We start from the raw sequence: 13291 nt of genomic DNA, 5'->3' as shown, positions 1-13291 counted from the left end.
AGGAATATTATGGAAGTACTTATATAAGCTGTGAGAGCAGGTCACCCTGGTGACATGGCCTTGCCTACCTTTCCCGGTTTTCATGCTGCATTAGTCTGCCCTGGGTGATCACTGGTGTTTGTGTTTGAAGAAATGTAGAAATTCTCTTACTGTGGGTTTTTTTTTAAGTTGAATTCAACCTTATTAACAGCATCAAGGTACAGTATATCCTTCTGTAGGCATGTATATGAATCCAGTCCTATGAGAATTGGGACCAAGTCATGGTCATGTGAAATGGAAGCCTCTTGAGCAGGTCAAAAGATAACTAGACCTGGAGCTTCTTCCCTACTTGCTGGTCATTGAACCCAAAATGTGGTTCAATAAAATGGATCATCCCTAAATGAGCCGTGTCACATTTCACACTTCTGCCGTCTCCCAAGAGATAAAGCCAAGACAGGAAAGTCCCGACTCCTCAGGGTCAGACCACCTACACACTGCTGCTCCCTCCAGCGGCACGTCTCCTTTCTGAACACAGCTACTTCATTTGAATGTTCAACTTCTGCAACTTCTTGAATTATTGTGCTATCTCTAGACAAATGGTGAGGTTTTTTTTTTTTGTTTTTATTTTTCAGTTTAGACTAGCTTTGGCCACACCAGTACTCCTCAAAGAAGGTACATGGGATGTTTAACCACTGGCCTTATCCAACAAAGATCATCGGGCTGCTTTGATGAAAAGCAGATGCCTACAAGATTCTGAACTAGAAACTTTTAGGCTTCTAGAAAAGCAGACAGTGAAGATCTCAGCAAGCATTCCCTCGCTTCTCTCCACAGCAGCACTGATTTCCTCTAGCTTAAGCCCCTGCATATTTAGAAGCTGTCAACAGCTCTGGGCAGAACACACGCTGTGGTCAGGTGTGGTGAGTTTTTCATGCTCTTCAGTAAAAGAATTCAGTAGTTAGACAGTCAGCACAGCACCTGCGTGTTGTGTTTTCCCCTGACAGTGAGTCATGAAGCTGTGGGAAGGATTGGTGGGGGCCTATGGCTGTACCCCTTCCCAGGCCAGGGGGTCTCAGAAATAAGCATTTCTGGAAGCCCCACTTCAGACTTGGGTCTGACCCCACAGGACTTGCCAAAACTCCTTCAACGGAAGCCATTAGTCCTGCAGGCAAAGTTTCCCCTTTATAATCATTATTATTATTACTATTTTGTAAACTTAAGAGTTCTTCACAGTTCAAGAAATATAGAGTTCTCCATGTTTAGTTGTTGATGAGGCTCAAATAGTTAAGTTCAACCAAGGTGCTTTATTCTTTATTGAATGTAGTTTATATCAAAATTGACTATTTCAGGAAATACTTAAGACCAAATAAAATCATTGAATAGTATGTGCGTGCATACTGATCTCACTACTATTCATGCTGATTAAATAAGTCACATACATACACACCCATTATTAAGATGAGAATGGGCTCCTAAATACTTCCTGGTCAGTATAATTTATTAATTTTAATTTAACTTTATTGTTATATCTACTGAACTGTTTAAAGTATCTAGAAGGTTCAGCTGCCTCCTATTCATTTAGTTTCCATAACAGCTCTCTGCAAAAAGTATATCTAATCATCATCATTTTAGTTATTGAGAAACTTTGGCTCACAGAAGTTAATTAAGCTGAACAAAGTCCCCCAGAGCTTTGGAGAACTTAATTTTGAATGCAGATGATCTGACTCCAAATCCAGTGCTCAGTCCGTTAGGAAACGCACCTCTTCGGCCCCACACGGGTCCACTGAACTTTTTAAAGATTAAACAGTTTGGAAAATATTCCATACTGTCTTATACCTCAAGTAAACTCTTTTACTAATTGATTGATTAATGTGGCATAATTTAATAATTTCTAGAAAGCTTGGTGGTGGTTATTTTTTGTGTGAATGGTTACATTTTCTGCCTGATGAGAATGATGCTGTGGACCCCCCAGGCCAGGGCGGGTGGTTATGGCAGTTTATCCTAAAACAAATCACCTGCTTTGACATGGCATCGTTGCTTAGAATGTAAAGGAGGTCCCAGTCTGTGTCACAGTTACATGCTCAGATTTTTACTTTTGTATTGTAATTTTGGTGTCAGATGATTTTTTTTAATCTTAACATTACAGCACTCTCCTAGCAAAATATATTTAGTCACTTGTTTTCTGATCTTTCCGTTATCAGGACATACTTATGTTCTGTTTTGAGACTTAACAGTAGTAGGTTATTAGCCACTCTGAGATCAAGCCCTGATATGTTAAAGGGCTCATCTGTAGTTGGACAAAAAACAGTACTTACAAGACTAGAAAATTACAGGAACAGTGCTTTGGCATAGTGGGAAAGCTGCCACCTGTGACAGGCATCCCGTGCTGGTTTGTGCTCCACTTCCTATCCAGCTCCCTACTACTGGCCTGGAAATGACCGTAGAGAATAACCCAAGTGCCTGGACCACTGCCATCTACACGGGAGACCCGGCAGAAGGCCAGATCTCTGCTCCAGGATTTTTAAGCTGCTCACGTGATGTCTGAGGCAGAGGTTGTAGCTCAGTCCCTGATGTTGCTTCATGAAACAGAGACCCTGTGAAATTGTAAAGCATGAAAGCTCACTAGTCCTTTACTCCTTCCTTACCTAGTCACTCTCCTTGCTTGAGGTCCACTTCTGAACCAGAGAAATAATTGGCAGGTCCTCAATCAAAGATGGTGACCCCAGTGCTTCTTCATTCAGCACAAGGCTGCAGACCCCAGGGCTAACCCTGAGCAGAAGGCAGAGAGGGGCTGAGACACCTGCAGCCTTCTGAGAATGTGGGGGCAGAAACAAATACGTAGTTGAATAGCAGAACCTCCAAATAACAGGATTTTTCGTGTCTGATATTGGTTCAGAAAACCAGACAGTAAGAAAGAATGGAGCTTTTTGCAGCAGAGAAGTGGTAAATTGCAAGTTGGACTTGAAAATACACAACCTCACCATGAACCTGGGTTTGACTCTAAAAGGAATTCGACAGACACTCAAATGGCAGGATCCAGGAAGAAGGGGACACATTTGAGGACAAATATAGATGAGGGGCAGGGAGAAGGAAGATGAGGTATTTAAAAATATGACTGGCGCGGGTGTTTGGCAGAGCAGGAAAGATATTGCCTGAGATGCCCGTATTCCATCTGAGAGTGTCTGGTTTCAAATTCCTGTTCTTCAGCTTCCATCTCCAGCTTCCTGCTAACGCACGCCCAGGGAGAAAGTGGTGATGCCTCAAATAGCTGGGTCCGTACCAGCCACCTGGGAGACCTGCATTGATTTTCTGGCTCCTGGTTTCTGCCTTTCTCAACCCCAGCTGATATGGGTATGTGACTGGACCAGCAAAGGGAAAATGTGTGTGTGTGTGTGTGTGTGTGTGTGTGTGTGTGTGTGTGTGTGAATGTCTGCCTCCCAAACAAAGTAACTTTTAAAAAGCTATGGCTGAACCAAGGAAATGAACAGTTGCCAGAACACTCTTGAAAATGAAAGTGATCTAAAAGAAACTTTAGCGTTTTCTTTATCACTGTTGGAAGGATAGAGTTGCTTCTATGTATAAATAAGAACCTAGTAAAGTGAGAGTAGATTGAGACAAGGCAACAGAATGAAACTGAAAAGAAGATAGAAGGATTTCAAGGGAGCTTAAAAACACAATAGCAGATTAAAATCCACATTGGAAGAAGAAAAGAATATCAGTACTTAACTCGGTTACATGAAGGACAAACTTGGAGTTTTGTTCCCAATGCATTTTTCAGAGGAAATAAATGAAATAATGGGGCGGGGGGAGAGGTTGGATTTGGGAAACAGAACAGTAACTGACATTACCCACATTTGTTCCTGTTGCAAAGACTATATTGAGAAAAACTATACTATGAAAAGACACCACACGCCAATGGCAGAGGGAGGAGAGTCTGGCGAGGCACCCGACGGCCTGTTCACCAGCGCAGCATGAAGGGCCTTGAGGAATGCAGTCAAGAGGTGACATGTTGATATTATGAAAAGCAAGGAGCACTCTGCCGTCCAGCTTCTGTATCCTCAAATGCTAGGAAACATTAGGGAATTTTGAGAGGAAAGTTGATTTTGGAGTGTGTGTGTTTGTGTCAGAGACACACACATAAGAGCTCTCCTGTGCTGGTTCACTGCCCAGATGTTCGCAATGGGCTGGCTGGTGCCAGGGTTGAAGCAAAGAGCTATGAATGCGGCCTAGGTCTCACGTAAGAGTACTGGGAATCCAATGACTTGAGCCCATTGCTGCTGTCTCATAGAATCACAATTGGCAAGGAGCTGGAGTCAGGAGCTGGAGTTGGGACTCAAATACAGATATGTAAGTGCGGGATGCCGGAATCTTACTAGGCTAAAAACCCACTCCCATGACTTTGGGAATTTATGGAAAGAGCTAGCATATCCAGAATCACAATAGCTATATACTAGTCTTATAAATTGTACTGCAGTCCACCTAGATTGGTTTAAATCAATATTTGCTTTATATCATAACTTTAAGGGACTCTTGAGCACTAAATATTAGAACAGTATCCACTCAGTAGAAAAAAAAATAGACAAAATGGCTAGAAGCCCACAGAAAAAGGAGCCCACAGCCTTACATTAATACAAGATGTACTGAAAAGTCGCTGCCGCTCCATAGCATCCTACTTCTTAATTTTTACTACTGAAACAATGTACTATAATTATAGTATAAAGTTCCAGGTGCATACTTTAAAACGTGCATTGCTCTTGATTGTTCTTATTACCACCTAATGCTCTATTCTGAGTGTCTCTTGCTTCCGGGTGAGGTAAGGGCTCAGGGTTCTGGGTTCTGATGGCCTCCCTAGGGGTCTGTTGACTACTTCTCATTTGCTCCTCAGATGCAAAATTAAGAGTGGGTACAAAAGCAGAAAATTCCAGAAAGTATGTCTGTTTTGAAAAATGCTCAAAAAAAAAAAAAAACCTCAGTTTAGAATACAAGAAGGAAAACTCCCATTTCAACACAAGAGGCAGGCCGGGGGGGTGAGGGACTTCCGTTTGCTGTGAATTCTGAGACTCTGGCAAAACTCAGATATTAAGGGACTAGAAGCAGAACGAAGAAAAAACAGTGCATGATTTCTGGGATCTACCTTGGCATGTACCAAAGGCCGGGTGCCTGCAACTTCTTTGCTTGCACCGGAAGGCTGTGAGAATGCGCGGGCAGGCCTGGTGAGCACCCTGGCCTGGGCACTCGTTGTCCCTGGCCAGTGCCCTGATGTCTTCCAGTTTAAAAGCTCAATCTTAAGCAGCACCAGCATGCTTGCTTTCAGTTCAGTGAAGGAATTGCTACTGGGTTTCTTTGGGTTTGCTTCGTTCCTTATTCTGAAACACAGCAGCCTCCTTCCCTGAAAAAGGAGAAATTCCCTTCTGGGGAGATTCAGAGGGCATGACCTTGCCAGAATCCTGCTTAGATGTGACCGACAAAAAATCTGTTCAACTGAACGACCTTAAAGAGAAAGGCAGGGGCTGGCACTGCGACTCAACAGGTTAATCCTCCACTTTCAAATGCCAGCAACCCACATGGGCGCTGATTCATGTCCCAGCTCCACTTCTGATCTAGCCCCCTGGTTGTGACCTGAGAAGGCAGAAGAGGATGGTCCAAGTCCTTGGGACCCTGCTCGCTCACCGTGGAAGACAAGGAAGAGGCTCCTGGCTTCAGAGTGGCTCAGCTCTGGCCGTGGTGGACATTGGGGGAGTGAACCAGCAGATGAAACATCTTTATTTATCTGCCTTTCTCATAAGAATACATAAATCTTAAAAGAAAAAAAAAAAAGGCAGTGTTTTGATGGAAACATTTTCTATGTGGCTGCATTTCCCGATTAACGACAAGACTGTGCGCCTCGTGTCCTCCTTTTTCTGAATATATACTATTTTGGTTCTGCTTGGAGGATGTTACTGTCATTTCTTAACAATGGAGACAGTCCGGTTGATGCAGAAAGTGCTGGTCACATGAGTGATGTTGCTGCTTTCTCCCCAGTCATGAGGACATCTGTGCACACACGCATGCGCATGGGAGTGTGCGCATGGGAAAGCAAGGTGGCATCTGTTTTGTGTTGTCAAGTGTCAGCGATGGGTGGGCTTCCTGGTCCAGCCACCCCGGCCCTCTAGTTGGTAGTCCAGTGGAGTCTGTAAACAGTTCACAAGCTCCTTATTTTTTTTTTTAAGTTGTCATTGATTTGGTTTCTGTACATGCGACTTGACTCTATAACCCAGGTTTTTGAAAAATAAAATAATTTAATGTATATTTTGTCTGTTTTCTTAAAATAAGTTTAGTGTAATCATCAGTATATATGGTTTCCTTTATTTAAAAAAAAATTGAGTTTCATGTTCATGAAAGTAATGTTTGTCTTTGTCTTTAACAGTACCGGATGTCTGACTCGTACTCAGACTCCATGCTTTGGGGTCCCGGTGCGGGTGAACTGGTGCTGCCGCCTGGCTCCTGCGGCTGCTCTGCTGGGGAACTGCCTCACCGGGCGCGGCTCTCACGGTCACTGTCTGTGCTTCTCTTCTCTGGAGATTTTTGTTTGTGACTTTGGGAGACTGCTTTTAATCCTCAAAACTTAGCAAGTAGAAACTCACTGCTCAGTTTGCCCAACAGCTAAAATCATTTCTAAGAAAGAAGTTTCTGGAAAAAAGAAATGTTTCCAGTGGAGTATAACAGTGGCAGTGGAGAAAGGACATTTCATTGAGAATTACCGTTTCTCAGACAAACAGGCTTACTTCTCCTTACTCTAATTTAAAGTTACTTTCATTTATTTGAGAAGCAGAGAGGATTCCCACCCACTGGTTCTCTTCCCAGACTCCCACAGTGGAGCTCAGGGCACAGTCCAGGTCTACCACACGGTTGGCAGACTCAACTTGAGTCATCGCTGCTGCCTGCCTGGGTCTCCGTAGCAGGAGCCAGGACTCCAGGCACTCAGGCATGGCATGTGAACGTGGGGTGTGACATCCTATGCAGAGCCTTAACCATAAGGCTGAAGGCCTACCCATCCAACAATAATTGTTTAGAACTTTCATTTCTGTTAAATTCTCTATATCTACACATGTATCTAGATATCATTTGCTTATTTGAAAGGCAAACTGACAGGGTGGGGAAAGTGAGGCGAGAAGCCTTCTATTTGTTTACTGTCCAGCTGGTGATAATGGCCAGGGCTGTGCCAAAGGCAGGAGCCCAGAACCCCAGGCGGGTCTCCTGCACGGATAGCAGAGTCCCAGGTGGCAGGGCCGCCTTCTGCTGGACAGGAAGCAAAGCAGCAGGAAATTGAAGCAGCTCTCCAGAATGGGATGCCCGGATTGCAAACAGCAGCTTAGCCTAATGCACCTCAACATCAGCCTCTAAACTTTCATTTGAAAACTGCTACAGGCTCTGGACATTTCCCAGGAAAATGTGTAATATGTGTAACATTTTATACATAGAAACCCAGATCTCTCTTTTAAAACAGAGTTGGCTTTTTGATATAGAATCTGAACAGGATGTGCTCCAAAGTAATCCAGCAGGTGGCAGTGTATGGCAGCACTGATGATCGAAGATTGCTAAAGCAAAATGATAGGCTCAGGGTACATCACATGTGCTTCTCCACTCTTGTCTGTTTTTTGTTGTTGTTGTTGTTTTGTTTTTACCATTTTCCGTAAGGAAGAATATTTTTGAAGACTTACTTTATTTTAATCGCAAAGTCAGATATACAGAGAGGAGGAGAGAGAGAGAGAGGAAGATCTTCCCTTCACTGATTCACTCCCCAAGTGATTGCAACAGCCGGAGCTGAGCAGATCCAAAGCCAGGAGCCAAGAGCTTCTTCTGGGTCTCCCACATGGGTGCAGGGTCCCAAGGCTTTGGGCCGTCCTTGACTGCTTTCCCAGGCCATGGGCAGGGAGCTCATAGGAAGCAGGGCTGCCAGGATTAGAACCAGCACCAGTATGGGATCCCAGCACTTGCAAGAGGAGGACTTCAGTCGCTAGGCTACCACGTGAGGCCCATAAGGAGGGATTTTTTTTTTAATCTCTTAGTAGAGACTCCAGAACCCTCCTCACCAGACTTGTAGAATCCCAGAATCTTCAACCTGAAAGGAAGATAAGCAGAGGCAGGGGACTCACATTTAAGATTCCAAGGAGATGCTCAGGCAAGCACGCGAGGTTGTACAATTAACAGCAGGAGCCAGGTATGTTATCAACATGACTTCATTCCTACCTGCCCTCTACCTGGGGACACATGGCGTTCCCTCCCTCCCTCCAGTGCAGGAGGATCCGTGGGAAACTTGCCGATGACTCCAGCAGCTGCAGGGGACCAACAGTTGAGACACAAAGATTGTGATGGGATCTGGTCAGGTGTGAGGACTGTGATGATTGACTAAGCCAGGAGATCCAAGAGCCTGGGGTAGCATGCGCTCGGCCTGACCATCAAGGTCAACACTCTTCAGATCTTTGCTACTTGAAACAATGAAATCCCAGATGGCGCCCAGCAAAGATGTGTGCTTAGGGTCCTGGGTGCCTGGAGCACGTGGCTATCATTCACATGTCACAACGTCATCTCCCAGTGCCCAAGGGAGTCTGTGTGGCAGTGTGGTCCGGAGGATTTCAGAGAGGGCGATATCCCACCCATCTTCCCTGGTCCATTTCCTTTTGACCCCCCTGTTTATTCCTTCCTCTGCTGAGGAGCAATTCACTACCATGTGTGCTGGGAAGACACCACAGACAGCCCTGGGAGACATTAAACAAGATGTATTTCTGCAATAAACAAGATTCTTGTATTTCTCATGGGATCCCAAAGAAATAAGGATGGGAAATGAAAATTCCTACTGGAGTATTTACAATGTACTCAGCTGTTTAAATGTTCCAGATGCAATCAAGGAAGTAATGTAGCACATTGCTAATGCAGTTAAGTATCATCATAAAATTTAAAAGTCTGGCCGAATTTAAAGAACCCGGTGAGTTTCTAAGGATGTTATTCAAGAATCGAACATCCACCAGAAACAAACACATTGATGATGGCCCTTAGTTAATGCTATACTTGTACTTTTGTTGTTGTCTGTCCCTTGGATGATGCCTCTGAATCGAAAGGACGTGATCTGCTCTCCCTGGACGCAGGTCAAGGATGTGTGCTTTTGTCCTGCGTTCTCAGGACATGGAGAGCACGCGCAGCTCCCCACAGCTCCCTGCCAGACACTTCCTCTGTTAGCCCAAGCGCAGTCGCCCAAGGGCCGGTCATTTGAATCCCACCGGCACAATTTGTGTGAGAGCTGACTCTACTTGTTCTATTATTTGTTTCCAGTTTTCTTAAATTGATGCATTTTAACTTAAATTTATATTAAAGCAAAAAACACATACCTTTGAAAATAAAACAAAGCAGGGATCCTGGAACCAAACTACTCAAGATTCAAACTCCAGCTCTGCCCCTTAACTAGCTGTGTGTGATCTTGGGTGAACTGTTCGAACTCACAGTCTCTGGGCAGCAATTTCTTCATCTTCAACATGAAGGAATCATGTTACCCACTTCCCTGGAATGCTGAGCGTGATGATACGAGAAGCAGGTGCTGTGGCACAGCAGGTCAAGTCAGCGTCTCAAACCCCATATTCCGTATCAGGGTGCCTGGACCAAGTCCCATCTCTGCTTCTGATCCAACTTCCTGCTTATCTGCCTTGGAGGCAGCAGAGCATGGCTTGGGTCAAGTACAGGACAGGTACTTGGGTCTCTGCCCCTCCCAGGGGAGACATGGACGGAGCTCCAGGCCGCCGGCCTCTGCCCTCCTAGCTCTGGTTGTGGCGGACATTTCAGGAGTAACTTGAGCATGGAAGCTCTCTAGCACCATCTTCCTCTCTGCCACCCTGCCCTTCAGATCGGAGGTACACTTGAAAAACACTCAGTGGGCATCCTGACAAGATGCTTAGAACAACGCCAGGTACTTAGTCACTGTCTGTAGAGTGCCTGTTGCCCACTACTTGTGTAATTCCAGATACCATGTTACTTGCAAAAACCCTAAATATACAACTGCTCAAATGCAAAGTCACATCCAGAAAGCCCAGTTAGGGGAAGCAGCTTGGTCGTTCTGTCACTTGGAGAAGGTCTCCTGGTGATCGTGACAGCTCCGCATCACTGTGCCCTGGTCTTTGCGGTGACTGCCTTCTCCGCCAGGGGTGCCCTGTCCCTCGGCTGGCTCTGCCACGGGTGGTTAAGATTGACAACAGTTTCATCCAATTCCCGGCCTTGCGTCAGGCCTTGCGTCAGGCCTGACAAGTCACAAACCTCCAATGGGAGATTTTCCATCTGCAGGGCCTAGCTTGTTGTCAGTTGTGTGTATGTGTGTGTGTCTTTTTAAAGATTTATTCATTCTGCATTCTCAAAAAGATTTATTTATTTATTTTTATTGGAAAGGCAAATTTAGAGAAGAGATACAGAGAAAGATCTCCCATCCACTGGTTCACTCTCCAAGTAGCCACAATGTTCGGAGCTGAGCTGATCTGAAGCCAGGAGCTTCTTCCAGGTCTCCCATGAGGATGCAGGGCCCCAAGGTTTTGGACCATGCTGAACTGCTTTCCCAGCTGCTAATCAGGGAGCTACATGGGAAGTGGAGCAGCTGGAAGATGAACTGACACCTATATTGGATCTTGGAGGATGCAACGTGATAATTTAGCCACTAGGCTATTGCACTGGACCCAAGATTTATTTATTTGTATTGGAAAGGCAAATTTATAGAAAGGAGAGACCGAAAAATCTTCCATTTGCTGGTTCGCTCTCCAAATGGCCACAGTGACCAAAGCTGAGCCAATCTAAAGCCAGGAGCTTCTTCCTCATCTCCCATGTGGATGCATAGTCCCAAAGACTTGAGCCACCTTCTGCTGCTTTCCCAGGCCATATCGGGGAGCTAGAGGGGAACTGAAACAACCACAACACTAACACCTCTATGGGATGCTGGCATTTGCAGGGGTAAGAGTAGCCTAATGAGCCACTGTGCTGGCCCCAATGCCTAGCTTATTATTTAAGATTTATTTTTATCGCAAAGTCAGATATACAGAGAGAGGGAGAGAGAAAGGGAAGATCTTCTGTCTGATTATTCACTCCCCAAGTGAGCGCGATGATGGCTGGTGCTGCGCCAACCTGAAGCCAGGAGCCAGGAACCTCTTCCTGGTCTCCCACATGGGCACAGGGTCCCAAGGCTTTGGGCCATCCTCGACTGTTTTTCCAGGCCACAAGCAGAGAGCTGGATGGGAAGCGGGGCTGCCGGGATTAGAACCGGTGCCCATATGGGATCCCAACGTGCTCAAGGCGAGGATTTTAGCCACTGGGCCACTGAGCCAGGCCTGCCTAGCCTATTTTTAAAAGAACATTCTGACTGTTGTGCTGAATATTCTCAACTCTGGAGTAGCAAGGAGGGTAGGGGGAAACACAGGCAGAGCCTAAGTTTGAGGCTCTTGCAGTCATCTATGCAAATGACAATGGTGTCTTGGGACGAGATGCTAGCAGCGTCAGAACTGCACAAGATTTGGAGTGTATTGATGCCAGAGCTGATGCAATGAAAAGAGGAATGTGAGATACAGAACAGTCTAGAATGACTCCTCCGTGTGGCAGTGCACATGGCCATGAACTGAGCTGGCAGTGCTGGTGGAAGGCTACCCTGAGAGGCTAAGACATCACAAGCTGGATTGTGGACAGTAAGTTCGAATGCCTAATGGACTACCAACTGGAATGTTGACACTAAATCTGGCATTTGGCTCAACAGCCTGGTGGCTGAATCCTTGCCTTGCAACACACCAGGATCCCCCAAATGGGCGCTGGTTTGTGTCCCTAGCTTTTCCACTTCCCATCCAGCTCCCTGCTTGTGGCCTGGGAAAGCTGTGGAGAATGGGCCAAAGCCTTGGGACCCTGCACCCACGAGGGAGACCCAGAAGCTCCTGGCTCACGACTTTACATTGGTCCAACTCCAGCTGCTGTGGCTACTTAAGGAGTGAACCAGCAGATTGAAGATCTTCTCTGTAAATCTGCATTTCCAATAAAAATGAAAAAAAAAATGTAAGGAAAGATCTGGGAGCTCAGAAATGAAGGATGTTCAGTTATCTTTTGCCACATAATGAAACTGCCCCCCCAAACTTAAAGAGGTCTAAGAAAGGACTATTTCTTATAATCCTGCAAAATGGACCCACAGGGCAGTACTCCTCCACGTGGCATCAGTTGGGGTCACCCATTTGGCTCTATTTGGCTGCGGGCTGGGAGCTGGGTTGGGTAGGAAGGCCCAGAGAGGCTTCTCTTTGGGGCCAGTGCCATGGCTCAACAGGTAAATTCTCCACCTTCAAACACTGGTATCCCATATGGACACTGGTTCCTGTCCCTGCTGCTCCACTTCCCATCCACTCCCTGCTTATGGCCTGCTAAAGCAACAGAGGGTAGTCCAAGAGCCGGCACCCCTGTGGGAGTTCTAAAATAGGGCCTTGGCTCCTGGCTTCTGATTAGCTTACCTCCGGCTACTGTGGCCACTTGGGGAGTGAGCCAGCAGATGGAAGATCTTCCTCTGCCTCTACTCTCTACATTCACCTTTCCAATAAAAATTAATTCATCTTAAAAAAAAAAAAGCCTTGGGTCTGGCACGGTGGCACAGTGGTTAAGGTCCTCACCTTGCACACCCGGGATCCCATATGGGCGCCGGTTCTAAACCAGCAGCCCCGCTTCCCATCCAGCTCCCTGCCTGTGGCCTGGGAAAGCAGTCCAAAGCTTTGGGACCCTGCACCCGCATGGGAGACCCAGAAGAGGCTCCTGGCTTTGGATCGGCATAGCATCAGCCGTTGCGCTCACTTGGGGAGTGAATCATCGGACGGAAGATCTTCCTCTCTGTCTCTCCTCTCTGTATATCCGCCTTTCCAATAAAAATAAAATAAATCTTTAAAAAAAAGTGTACAAGGCCTCCTAAAGGGGAATGAAAATGCTCATTAAAAAAAAAAAAAGCCTTTCCTCACATCCCTGGCATCTCAGTGCTCCACGTGATATCCTCATGATTAACTTCCCTTTCCGCACAGCATGGCACTCACAGAGTGTCAGAATTCATTTTTTAAAATAATGTTTATTTACTTAAGAAGGATATATGCCTATGTGGACCACTGATTATGGTGGGAAGGGTTGAGGATAGGAAAAGTGGATAAGGCCATTGTTTCCAAATTTTCCTTTTCTTCTTCCTGTATTTGAAGGAAGAGGGAAGAGAAGGGCAGAAGCTGCTCCCAGCATCCCAATCACATCAGTGCCTGGGGATAAGGAACAGCCACCCCGTGTCATCTCAGGGTCCCCGATGTGG

The sequence above is a fragment of the Ochotona curzoniae genome, unplaced genomic scaffold, assembly GCF_017591425.1.
Source record: "Ochotona curzoniae isolate NIBS_2020 unplaced genomic scaffold, NIBS_Ocur_1.0 scaffold_3208, whole genome shotgun sequence".
Classification (NCBI taxonomy): domain Eukaryota; kingdom Metazoa; phylum Chordata; class Mammalia; order Lagomorpha; family Ochotonidae; genus Ochotona; species Ochotona curzoniae.
The sequence above is the reverse complement of the archived record's forward strand: the minus strand, read 5'-3'. Positions refer to the sequence as shown.